This window comes from Phodopus roborovskii, unplaced genomic scaffold (genome assembly GCF_943737965.1).
Source record: "Phodopus roborovskii unplaced genomic scaffold, PHOROB, whole genome shotgun sequence".
Classification (NCBI taxonomy): Eukaryota; Metazoa; Chordata; class Mammalia; order Rodentia; family Cricetidae; genus Phodopus; species Phodopus roborovskii.
The window spans coordinates 24,420,629-24,433,595 of NW_026126549.1; the positions used below are offsets into that span (position 1 = coordinate 24,420,629).

The 12,967-nt window shown below is 47.3% G+C and overlaps 1 protein-coding gene across 22 annotated transcripts in view; it reads left to right on the forward strand.

The window, feature by feature from the left end:
* Nucleotides 1-1,056: 1,056 nt before the first annotated feature.
* The window catches only part of Znf532 (zinc finger protein 532), a 106,430-nt gene continuing 94,519 nt past the window's right edge, over nt 1,057-12,967 (forward strand). The window contains exons 1-5 of one of the 22 annotated variants that reach the window (XM_051200938.1): nt 1,658-1,805; nt 3,320-3,401; nt 3,495-3,604; nt 5,391-5,514; nt 11,839-11,942. The gene's annotated coding sequence lies outside the window, so the exon portion shown is untranslated. The other 21 variants (XM_051200933.1, XM_051200942.1, XM_051200944.1 and 18 more) reach the window with 21 other exon arrangements.

Here is a 12,967-nt window from a genome sequence, read left to right on the forward strand (position 1 = left end):
CTGCCTAGGTCTTCCCAAACCTGGGCAAATATGCATTGCACCTTGTGTGCATCACGGCACAATTGCCGGTTGAAACTAAAGAACTCTCATGTGAGACAATAATTCAAGTCATTTGCATGGAGAGCCTCAAAGAGCAAAAGATCTTTTACAGTGTACATCCTACAGCGCCCTATCGCAGAGAACAATGGCTTCCTCAAAGGAAGTTAGTGCAATACTGAGATTTAAAAGGAACACTTCTCTGTACACTTTGCAGACATCCACCAGCCTGTTTTAAAATAAAGCACACAAGAGTTCTTCTGCTGGGATTCTTCACGGCTATTCCAGTGATAGTGTTGTCTTCAGAGCACAAGCAAGCAGGAGGGGAGCCCTTTTAAGGAGGTAATGGTGGCAGCAGCTCTTTTTTTTTTTTTTCAGATCCTTCCATTTTGTTGTACTTCCAGTCAGCACAATTAGCTCAACATGGAGGTTTCTCTTGTTTAAAAAAACAAAGCAAAACCCAAAACAACAAAAACCCTTCAGTGTCGAGCTCGACTGTGCACAATGTGCATTAGGACATAGGGCTGGAAAACAGCATACTTCATCTGGCATAGAAGGAAAAGCTGCATCTCCTCGGATGGGTTACGATTTTCTCCCTTCCTGGCCTTTGGCTGGGTTCTGTATGTATGTTTTTGCCTGTGTTCTGTAAGCCATGACCACCTGCTGTATATACAACTTGTGCGTTACATTTGTGCACCATTTCCCTTATAGAACTTAAAGACCCAGCTATTACATCGTGTTTACTCAATATCATTCCCCCAGTTTAAAAAAAAAAAAAAAAAAAAACCACCCTACATGAACCGAACATGCCATGCTTCAATCTGGCCCTAGTGGCTTTTTCTCTGAAAGCAAAACGTGTGTCTTTTACACCAGGGCTTTCTCCCCACCCCAGGGGTGTCTTCCATTCTTTTGTGGCTCAGTTTAAGGCGAAAAGGGCTCCAAACCACTAACTAACAGAAGGGAGCCCTTTCTTCCACCTCTTGGGAGAATCTCAGATTGAATTTATCTGAAGATAGCTTGCTCTCTTCTTACTTATTTGCCACCATTACGAGGAGGACAGCACAACCACCACCTTGGCTTCAAGATCCTGGGTAGAGAGGCTCACGGGCAATTTTTTTTTTTTTCCAACCATCTTTGGCGAGGCCTTGCTTCCTTCCACTCCAGTAAGTCGCGGCTTGGGGCCATGGAAAAGGACTGGGTGAGAGTCTCAAGTGTCGTTTGAAAAAGACAGCAAAACAGCCCCCGCTCGGCCCCGTCCCCAGCACCGCCACCAGCACCTCCGGGCCGGGCCGGGCCGCCGTGAACCCGGGCGAGGCGCCGCGGGCCGGTGGGGCGTCGCGGCCGCGGGCTTCGCGCTCCGCCGCCCGGCTCAGGCTCCCTTCCCCCACGGCGCCCCCTCCCCCTCGCCGCGCTCCCTTTTGTTCGCTTGCCGCCCGGGCGGCCCGAGCGCTAGGCCCCGGCGTGGCCCGGGCCGAGCCGCCGCCGCGCGGCCTAGAGCCCGCGCCCGGGAGCGGGGCCGGCGTCCGGGCGCACGGCGAGGCCGCGGCGGCGGGGAGCCCCGGGGCGGCGAGGCCCGGCTCTGTTCTCGCACACAGACCCCGGCGGCGGGGAGGCGCGACACGCCCGTAGCATGGAAGCCGCCGCCGCCGCCGCTCGCACTGCAGCGGGCGCAGCAGCAGCAGCCGCCGGCGGCGCGCGGAGCAGAGGTCGCCCGAGCCGCGGCCCGGACACTCGGGCTTGAGCGCTGCGGAGGCCCGCCCGGCCAGGGGGTGGGTGTGCGCCTGGGACAGGGGGCCGCGGGGGTACGGGCGGACGCGGGCGGGAGGGGGCATCGGGCCCCTCGTGCCACCCCGCGGGTCACGGCGAGCGCGAGGCTCAGGCCCCTTGGCCTGAGTGCGGCGGCCTGTCCCACCCTGGCCTTGGGGACGGCCGGCCTTCGCGCCCAGCCAGCTTCTTGAGGGGGGGCCCGAGGCAGGGCCGGTGTTGCTAGGCCCCACCGGCTCCAGAGGGGGCCACGTGAGCACGGGCTCGCCTCCCCCGCCAGGGCTGGTTGTGCACAGATGATTTTCCCAAGGCCTGGGTGCCCCCACTTCCCTGCTGCCCCTTGACTCACTTGTCCCCTAGCGCCCCACACCTCACCAGTGTACTACCCAGAGGTGAAGGGGTTTGGACTTCTACCCCCCCCCCCAGGTGCTTGAAAGAAGAGAAGGTTGGAGGAGGAGGAGGAGACTGGGGGGGCTGCTTGCTGCTGGTGGTGACAGGACTGGGAGAGAGAGGAGAAGGACGGAAGGGAGGAGGGGGCTGGGTGGGGTGGGGGTGACAGGCAGAGAGGAGCCTGGTCAACAAGCCAGCACCACTCTGCTAGGAGGCCAGGCCGGCTCCTGCAGCCGACGCATCCTGTGTGAGGAGACACACATAGATTGCTTTCTTGGGGGCTCTTTGTCAGCCACCAACACAGAGAACACACACTGACACACACGTACACAAAGATCTGAGCCAGGTTGTGGGAGGTAAGTGGGGGAAAGAGAAGGAGGGGGAAACAGTGTCTGCGGTGGGCTTTGGGGTGGAGGGGAGGGGGATGAGCCCTGCGAGGCTGTGGGGGGCTCGTGAGGTGAGCATTTCCAGGGTTCTCTGCTTGTGTGGAGGGGGCACACACAATGACCTTTCCCTCCTCAGGAAGCCCTAAAAGGGAGAGGCAGCCCCCAGCGAGCTCTCACCCCGTGCAAATGATTTTCAGGGACTTGTTGGCAACTCAGCGAGGGTTGCCATAGCTTTTTTATGTAGGGTGACCAGAACCGGCTGAAACTGGTTTGAGGCAGATCAGCTCCTGAACACAATGCAGTCACTGAGCTACTACAGTGGGATAGCAGCTTCCTCCCTTCATGGCAGCCAAAACCAGAGGAACTTGCAGGAAGGTACCATCCCAACACAGTATGTAAATGCACACTTAGACACCACACAGCACTGGTACGTGACTAATGGAACCCTAAAAGAGCCTGTGTAGAGATGATGGGAGAAAGGTGCAGGTTCGCAGGATCTCAGATGAGCTGGGCTTTTCCTGCCTTTTGCTCTTGCTTAAGGGATGGACAAGGAGCTGAGATTTATGACCCTTATTAAAGAAAAAAAGTATGTGCCTTATTAGGGTGGGGACACTTGGTTTGTGCAGTCTCTCTCTGTTTTTAGGGAAACAACCAGAATGAACTGATGGATTTGTAATGGTAGTTTGTTACTGGAGAATGCTACTTTGCATGCCTTTTTTTTTTTTTTTTTTTCTCTCTTGCAGGCTATGTTCTGTTTTGTGCTTTTCCTTTTAGATGCTACTAAAGGGTGTTGGGGATACTTGGGACTATTATGAAGGCCAAAAGGTAACAATATTGTTCTAGGAAATGAGCATAAATGTGTTCCAATGATGCTGTCAGCCATACATGCTGTCTTTTTTTTTTTTTTTTTCCTTGTAGGCCTGTTGACTGGGGCTGCTTTTAACCCTTTCATATTTGCAGAGAATGCAACCGTGTGACAGTAACTGAGCACTGGTCCAAAGTCTTTTCAAAAGGTCAAGGTTCACAAGGTGAGATATGCTATTTTTAGCATGAATTTAAATACTAATTTGCACATCCATTCTGACACAGACCGACAGTGGATTGGTACCCTGGAGAGGAGTGGGGTTCAGAGTGGAGACCAAATACCTTTCATGTTATCCATGTTTAATGGATCTCACTGACATTTTTGATGCCGTTGCTATCAAGGCGAGATCTGAATGCCTTCATTAAATCGCATGTGCCTGGGCATTTGAAAGCGTCAGGCCTGGAAAGGCTTGTTCAGAGGGTGGTAGGCGGCTGGGCCTTGTAGAGAATGCACTGGTTTTGCTGAGAGGCAGTCCACATGGCACATTTTGCCCACAATTGTAAGAAAAGGAAGGGCTTCACCAAATCCAAGTAGCCCAGCCAGCTTTTTAGGATTTGAGGAGCCTGGAGGTAGATTCCTCTTTTGTTCATCCCTCACCTCTCCTTTTTCATGCTCTCTGTGTTGACCTGAAAGGTTTTTCAGTCAAGTGGTGGAATGTCTTTTATTGATTTTGGGGGACTGTCGACAACGAGTTTCGCCATTGGATTATCTGTGACATATATTTTTCAGTGTGGAATACTAGCGAAGGAGTAGGAGGAACCCAGGTCTGTCCGGTTTTATCTGTGCAAAAAATGACTGTTAGCTTGCAGCTTTACTGAAGGGGGGGTGGTGGGAGAAAATGTCTAATGCTTTACTGCAGTCAGAATTGGGCTGGCAAAACAATGTAAAGTAGAGCTTGGAGAGGAGAGGCAAGGAGAAAGGAGAGGAGGGCAGCAAATTAGTGAAGAACAAAGGCTGTGGGAGCTTCCAGGAGAACACTAAACATTTTGCCTTGGGGTTTCTTGTGCAAAGAACTGCAACTTCCCCAAACAGGAAACCAGTCGCACCAGAGTCAGGTCCAATATGATCTCAGCAACAAAGCTGGTTTTGCCTTTCTGCTGTGTTGGTAAAAGTACAGTCAAGACGAGCCCATGGGAGACCTGATTGCAAATATATTTTCTCTTTGAAGTGCGTATCATGTTCCTCTCCGGCTTCAGCAGACTAGTCTATTCAGAAATGCAGAGGATCTTAGAAATTGGTGAAGTTGTGTACTGGCAGTGGTGGGCAGTCTATCAGCAGTGAAGGTTGTTAAGTATGCAGGGGTTTTTATTGTTGGAATTGTTTTTTTTTAATTTATTTTTTGGAGGGGGTGCAGCAGAGTTGTCTGTGTTAGCAACTGGCAAAAGGGGGGGGAGACTAGAGTGCATGGTTAGCTTGGAATACTTTATGTAGTATTTAATAGAGATAAATGTGATCTTAGACGGATATACCAGCAAATAGCTTCCACGATGAAACAAGGTTCTTTGTAAATCACTGGGCAAAAATTGGTTTTCAATTCCACCTCATTTTCGCCTGGTAGAGTTCTGCAGATGATTGTGGTGGAAATAATGCTTGCCGAGCATATTCCAGTCTATACTGCATGGTGTGTTGGCCCCTGCATTTTTGGTGCCAACTAAAACTCAGATGGCTAATGTGATAAGCCTTAATTAGCTTAATACAATAAGCTATTCTATCATGTAGTCCTTCATTCCTGTCTTTCTAGGGGCAGGGGTTTTTATTTATTTACCTTTCACAGCTAGCCCTTTGCAATGACTGTTTCTTGAGAATGTGTTTAAAAAGCCCTTTTTAGGTACTGCATGTCATGGAATGTTCTGGTCTGATGTAGTAGTCTCTTGGTGGTTTTTAGCTTTGTTCTTTCCCCTCCCCCCACCAGAAGTCTCTCCTGAAAATAGCATTTGTTTTGCATTTAGGCCAGTCTTTCCAGCTGCAAATGCTATTGGAGGTTGGGGAGCTGGTTCTCCCAGGCAGCAATCATGAGCTCATCTTGGATTGGAGATGGCCTCAGGTGTTGATCTCACGCTGGGCTGTAACAAGGTAGCAGGCTCAGGTCTCTTGTGGGGGAGAGGGACCCAGAGCGGTCTGAAGAATAAGCAAGGGCATGTTCCTTCCTGAGAGCCAGGAGGGAACACCGTGGCACCCATCCTGGAGCTACAGCTGGCGCCTGCCTGCTGTTTTCCTGAGGCGGTCTCTGAGGAGGGCCTTGGGGCCTTCCCTGTCTGCAGCAGGAATGTGCGGGTTTGGCGAGAGCACACTGGAAAGAGAGTGTAACTGGGTGGTGAACACTTGCTTGTTTTCATCCTTTGCCTGAAATTGAGTCATATTTTCCATGTTAAGGAGCACTCAATCCAAGGTTGTTGATTTTTTTCAGTTCAGTCCAACCTGGTTCAGGATTTCATTCTGTGTTCATAGTCTCACACTTTCCTTCCCTCCCGCCCTTCCTCCCACCCTCTCCTCTTCGATCTCAAGCACCTCCACCCACCTTGGAGATGGGGTTTTGATATATAGTCCAGGCTGCACTCAAACTTCATCCTTCTACCTGGATCCTGAGTGTTGTGATCAAAGGCGTGTGCCACCACACCCAGGCCAGCCATGTGGCTCATTTTTAAGGACAGTCTAGGAAGGAGGTATACCACATTTAAATGGATTTTTTTTTTTTTTTTTGCTTATACGCTTATACTTTTGACTAGGCTGAGTTCCAGTGTCAGGGTTTGGCCCTTGCCCCCCTTTCTTTGAAATCCTTCTTAGCCTCTGTGTTCTATGGGTTTGGAGTAACCTTGCTCATGTCCTTGGTAGAAGTCAGCCTTGCTGAGTACGGCTGGTGCAGAAGGTGCCCTGATAATGGGACCTTCAATGGAAATGGTAGGACAAGGTGACAAGGATCTGAAGGACATTTGGGCCTGCTGCTTCCTCAGCCCACAGAGATATCCCCTTCACTTCTCCAATTGCCCTCACAGGCAGCAGCCCAGATGTTAAGTACACTTCAGGGATGGTCACTAATCAAGGTATGGTTAAAGGATTTAAAATGATTCATTTCTACCCAGTGACATTAGTTCAGTGTTCAGTTTGTTAGGTTTTGACACGGATCTCGAGCCATGTATGAGTTGATGTGATCCATGCAGATGGAACTTTTGCTGCCCATTTGAGCAAACTCTCCCCCACCAGAGCCCCTGGCACCACTTCCTGGCCATATTGGGTTTTCCCAGGATGTCCTATAAATGGCATCTTCAACTTGGCAGGATGGACCTGGATTGGTCCTTATTGCTTTGTGTATCAATTCTTGATTCTTTTTATCGCTGAGTATTATTCTACCGTATGGATATACCACAGTTTGCTCATCCTTTCTCTGGTTGAAGAACAGTGTGGTTTCCAGTTTCAGGTGATTGTGGAAAAAAAAAAAAAAACTACCACAAATATCTGTGTCCGGGTTTCTGTACCGGCCTTTTTTGTTCTTACTTTTTGAAAATACTTGGCATTATTTGGTACATGTGAATAAATTTGAAGTTATAAGTGAAATGAATTCAGCTCACTGTATCATACAGAAGAGGTTCGATCTTGACAGCTGCAGTTAAGACTTCCCAGAAAAGAGAGACGGTGACCGTGAAGACGCTGGAGAGACGATCTTGATAACAGAGCACTATAATGGGATGACATGCTTTATCACCCTGAACTAATCGGAATTAGCCAAAATGGAAACAAAAAGCTGCAAGTGGTAAAACAGCCTTTTATTTCTTCAGGCAATTATTTTTTAATCTCAAGACTATTTTGGCATTTTCATTTGTTTTCAGTCCAGTGAAACATCACACAATAATAGAATTGAAATTTTGGAAAATGATACTGAAGATCTCCTTTGAAATCTTGCTTGTCTATAAATAGTTTTCTTAAAAAATGCTGGTTGTGCCTACCATTTGAAGTCATTGGATACCTTGTAAGGAGGTGAATGTATTTGGGCATTGTCATGGCAACAATGGAATGGAGAAAACAAGTCCTTTTTGTTGTTGTTGTTGTTGTTTTTTCTGGAGACAGGCTCTGTGGTGTAGCCCAGACTGTTCTGGAACTCATTATGTAACAGGCTGGTCTCTAGCCTTTAGTGCTAGGGTTTTTTCTTCTTGTTTTGGTTAAAATCCTTTGAGTTCATAAGGGAGGAAGAGAGGGCTGAGGATAAAATCACTTCCTGGGTCAGGAAGAATAGACCAGGCAGTGGTATTACTGAGGGAGGTGAGCCCAGGAAGCTGTCAAGCCATGCAAGTGTGAGGGTTCTTGCTGCCAAGTACAGGAGACTTCATTGTGTTTTGAGCAGCAGACATCTTGCCAGGTTCTGGGGATATGCAGAGGAAAGGAAACCAGAGAGCAAAGAGAAGAGGTACCCCACAGAGCTGTCATAGAACTGTGACTGACCATTGTGGGGGAGGGGGAGAGCCCTGAAGGGGTGGCTTTGCAGTTGAACCTGGAAAGCCTGTGAGTGTGTGAGGCTGGCTGGGGTTCAGGAAGAGCATTTGAGCAACAGAACAGTCATAAGAAGGTAGGCAGAGAGCCTGGTAGGCATGTGGTAGCCATATCGATGCCCAGGAGGCAGAGAAGGGCAAGCAAGACTGATCAGGATCTTTCTGGACAGTCTCATGATATGGACACCAGTATTAGCAGAGAGATTGAGCCTTCATCCCAAAAGTCTTGTGGGAATTCCTGCGAACGGAATGGAAGCTGCTGAGGCTAGAGGCAGGGAGATCAAATGGGTCACCTGCAGCAATTTAGGGGAGAAAATCTACCACTTTACCTTGAAGGCTAGGCTTGTGAGAATGGAGTGGAGGAGTAGTTATGCATGGGGCCAGTCGCATGTGGTGGTACCTGTCTGGATGTGGGATCCTGAAGGTAATGTGTAGTTTTCTTGGCAGCTGGTCCTTTCAGTTTTGAGGTGACCAATACAGAAGGCAGAAGAGATGAGAGCCCTGATGTGCTAAATTCAGGTTTGGGCACAGTTGCCTGGGATGGGGCCTTTTTCTTCTCAGCTCTTTTGGTGTGGCTAACTGGGCTAGAGGTCAGGTTGGGTGGATGGCAGCATCACAGCTCTCAGTGGAGGAACCAGTTCTAGACTACCTGCGTGTGCCTAGGACTCAGAGTATTGGACCTTCTGTTTTGTAGGTGTTTTTCTATTCATATGTACCTGTGAGAAAATGAGACAGTTGTCCTGGGCAAAGTGGAAACAGGAAGGAATAGACAGATGCTTTTGTCTTCATGAACTTTGAAAATAAGAGATAAGCAAGATGAATCAAAAGTGAGACAAGAACAAGGGATTAACAAGAATCTTTAATAACAGGACGGAACATTTGTAACACTAATAAAGGTTATTTAAAACAGAAATTGTTTATTTTCTGAAGTTTTCAGTTTAATATTTTCAGACTGTTGACCTTTGTGACTACAACCTTGAAGAGTGAAGTCACAGATAAAGGAACACTATTATCACTATGCTAGCAAAGAACAGTGGTAACAGGAAGACAGGTATGAACAGTTTAGGGCTCCCTAAGATAATGGCTTGTGCAAGTAAAATCATGGAGTGGGCTGCAGAATTTAAGATGCATTGTTTCAAAAAGCTGACATATAGCTTAGTGGTGACATGCAAGAAGTCCTGATTGCCATCTTTAGCACCGAAAAGGGAACAGTTGGAGAGAAGAAGATTTAGGAAGGTGCAAAACAGCATCCACAGTTAACACCTGCAGGCACCCAAGCATCTGGTTGGGAATTTTGTTGTTGTTGTTTGTTTGTTTGTTTTTGATACAGGGTCTCACTCTAGCTCTGACTATCCTTGAACTCACTGTATATCAGGCTGGCCTCCAACTTGTAGATGTGCTTGTCTCTGCCTCCTGAGTGCTGGGATTAAAGGCCTGCGCCTCTATGCCCTGATTTTATCCAATGAGTTTTAAGTTTGGATGATTTTAACTAATGCTGTAGCAATGAAATGAGCCATCCCTTTGGACAGTGAGGAAACTGAGGCGAAGACTCTGGCTAAAGGATCCCAGATCAGGAGTGGTGTTAGAGGTAGGACTTGCGACAGACTCCCTACCACATGGGTAGTGTTTGGGATATAATAGCTCAAAGCAGGATCCCCTAGGCATAGTAGGTGCCACAGAATAGAGATACTGAGCTGCAGAGGCTGGTGGGTAACTGTCCCCTGAGCTGCTGAGGCTGGTGGGTGACTGTCCCCTAGCTGCTGACGCTGATGGGTGACTATCCCCTGAGACTGCAATGATGAGTTCGGAGATACACCAAGAGCCTTCCTTACCAGTCAGCTGGTGTTCTCTGTACCAGAGCAGGCTCTAGAAATAGCACACTGGAAGGACGGAAGTTCTCCTGGGCACAAATTGGAAACTAGAAGGAATAGATGTTTTTGTCTTCATGTGCTCTGAAAATAAGAGAAAAGCAAAGTGAATTGAAAGTGAGACAAGAGTAATCCAACCCTAGAGAAGCATAGCTTAGAGAATTCTCTGAATCATCTTTTTCAGGCAGGACGTTCCGAGAGGGGAGAGCAAGTTCTGTTTAATCGACACATGCAGACAGAAATACAATTTTAGAGAGATGCCGGCTGGCTTTCTTAGCTGTCATGCGCCTCCCCACTAAGGCTGCTGTCTGCTTGCCTGTGTTTTGGCCCCACACACCAGCACTGTATGGTTTTCCCTAAAGTTGATCATTACACCATTACATAACTGAATTTGTGACATGTAGAACAGTCCGGGAGACCTAAAGAGAAACAGGAGTCTGCTCAACTTCACCCTTTTCTCTTTGAGACGTGGACTCATTTTGGAGGCTTGAATCTTGGGGCTAGTAATGGGCATTGGTTTTTGTGATTTCTCTTCAAAGGGATAGATTGTAGGGCTCTGAATGCTAAGGCAAGAGTGTTGAAAAGCTACATAGATTAGATCATTCAAAGCCCACTGCTTTAAAGGATATCATTACTGGACATAGTTCAGATATAACTTATACTTTTTGCCTCATTTTTTACAGTTAACCCAGTAGAGGGTGGTCTTATCAAGTAGTTTAGAGCAGGTGGGATCCGGAACCCAGCATCTTGCCACTGTGACTTTCTAATGTATCCCAGAGTCTTATGTTTTGCGGCAGGTATATAATTCTGCTCACATTTGAAATTTATATCCGATGAACCTGAAATTAAGCCTCCATGGGGACTCTGGTGAGATGAACTTTAACTGCGTAGTCCTGAGTGGTAAGGCCATGGAAGAGTTGAAATGCCTTTGTCAAATTCTCTGAGATGTCCTATTTGTGCAGTCCTCCGTGATACAAACTTATGTTCTTCTCTAACTACCTGAAGCTGCTTCCTTAAAATCCAAACCAGACTTTCCCCAAGTGTGATTATGTACATTACAACAGGGTACTTGGTAAAGGCAAGTGCGAAGTCCTCCTTCCCCAACATGTGGCTGGTACTCTGTGTTCCCTGGTCTTCCATTTGAAGAAAATGATGTTGTTTTGTACTACTTTGGAGAATCTTGTGCTTCTGTACCTCATCTGCAAGAAGACATTTAATTTTGACAAAAATACAGAGAATATGTATCATCTGCTTGTGTCTAGGGCTTCAACTACAGCTACCTTATGTATGGTTAGAAGTGGTTAAAACAGGCAAGATGATGGTGTGCATGTCCCAACTTGGTTGAACTTTCATTTTAGTTGGAGTTAGACCTTGTATGACACCTGTTTTCCCTCATGGAACATCTCAACTAATTCATTAACTGTGGTCAAGACCTCTGTTTCACCTTGAAACAATGAAACTTGTGCACAAAAATATGTCAGCTTTGCCTGCAGTCTGGGCATTTAGGAGGGAGAGGCAGGCTGATCTCTATGAGTTCCAGGCCAGCCAAGGTTACCTAGTGAGGCCTTTAATAATCCAAAGCGACAGCTTAGCAAATGTCTTCCTCTGGAGTTCTCTTCACATATTTATATACATGTTCGTGCCTGCACATGAACCATAAACATAAGATGAACCTGGAAATTGGGCTTGGTGTACCTGCCTGTAACCCTAACACTAGGGGTTGAGGTAAGTGGAGTGGGCTTGAGCTCATCCCGTTATATTTGGAATTCATTAATAGCCTGGGCTACTTGAGAGATAGAGAGAAAAAAAAGGTACATGATGTAAAGGCCTAAACGAAATGTGAACTATCTCCTTAATTTTTTACATTGGTTATATAGCGAACGAATAATATTGTGGTTAAATATCCTTATACATCCTGCACACAGTCTGCCCACATCCCACAACTTGGTATTCAGATTAATTTTACTCCTCTCCTGTTTGTCTCTCAAAAATACTACTATTAGGAAATTTGAAACTACATATGGTTTCTATATGTTTCTTTTGGACAGGATGGTCTAGGCTGTTGGGTGGACATCTATCAAAATAGTTTCAGTGATGTAACTTCTGGTGCCTTCCATCCGTGTTTATTTAGTGGCCCTTTGTTTGGAAAACAGTGAGTAGAATGGCTGGGTTAGTGTCCCCTTGTGAGAGGAGTCTGCCCTTTCCATGTTCTTAATTCATCCCTTGGTTATGGGGTCTGCACAGCTACACCTCAGCGCGGGTTCCAGCATGGGAAGGAAAGCACTGCTTGCCATAGTTATAGGTGTGTGCTTCATGCCTAAGACTGATGTCCTGGCCATCCCTGTGAAGACTCAGCAGGAAAGTGACTAGCTAAGATTGCACTGTTCTGCTGGCTGTGGTGGCATCCACCTTTAATCCTAACACTTTGGAGGCAGGTAGATACTTTTTTTGAGTTTGAGGCCAGGGTGAGTTCCAGGACAGCCAGAGTTACATGGTGAGACCCTGTCTCAAGAAAACAAAACAAAACCCAAAAAGATTGCACTATGCCGAAGTGATGAATGTATAGATTTGAACTTGGGTCAAGTTGTCCTGTACTCAACACACCCTCCCCCTACTCCAGGCACTACTTCCTCCTGAATTTGCATGTAAAATCTCTTGCTTGTACATGCTGGTCTGTAGCTGTCATTCATGGCTGGGTTCCTGTCTAGTTGTCTAAAGTCACTTGTCACACTTCAACTGATACACAAATAATGGAACAATCTTGTTAAAGTATTTGAAATTGTGTGATTGAACCCAGGGCTTGTGCTTACCTAGCATTCACTCTAGGAATTGAACTATATCGTTTTTGAGACTGAACTGTAGTCTGAGCCGGCCTTGAACTGGTGGCAACCCTGCCTCATCCTCCTGAATGCTGAAATTATAGATAGGTGCCACCACTCCCAACTCCCCTTTATCCCTTTAGCACCTGTAGTCTGATAAGGCAAAAGATGTTATAGGGCTGTCAGGCCTTAGGCCTGAGCAATGCCTGCCAGTTTAGTTGGCTCAGTGATTTGGGATCTAGGAGAAATAAGAATTCAGAGTCTATATTCAGTCACCATTTCTGTCTCTGTCACTGACAAGGAATTGAAGTGATTGATGACTTCTGAGAGTGAGCTCCTCCCCTCCCCTTCCCCTTCC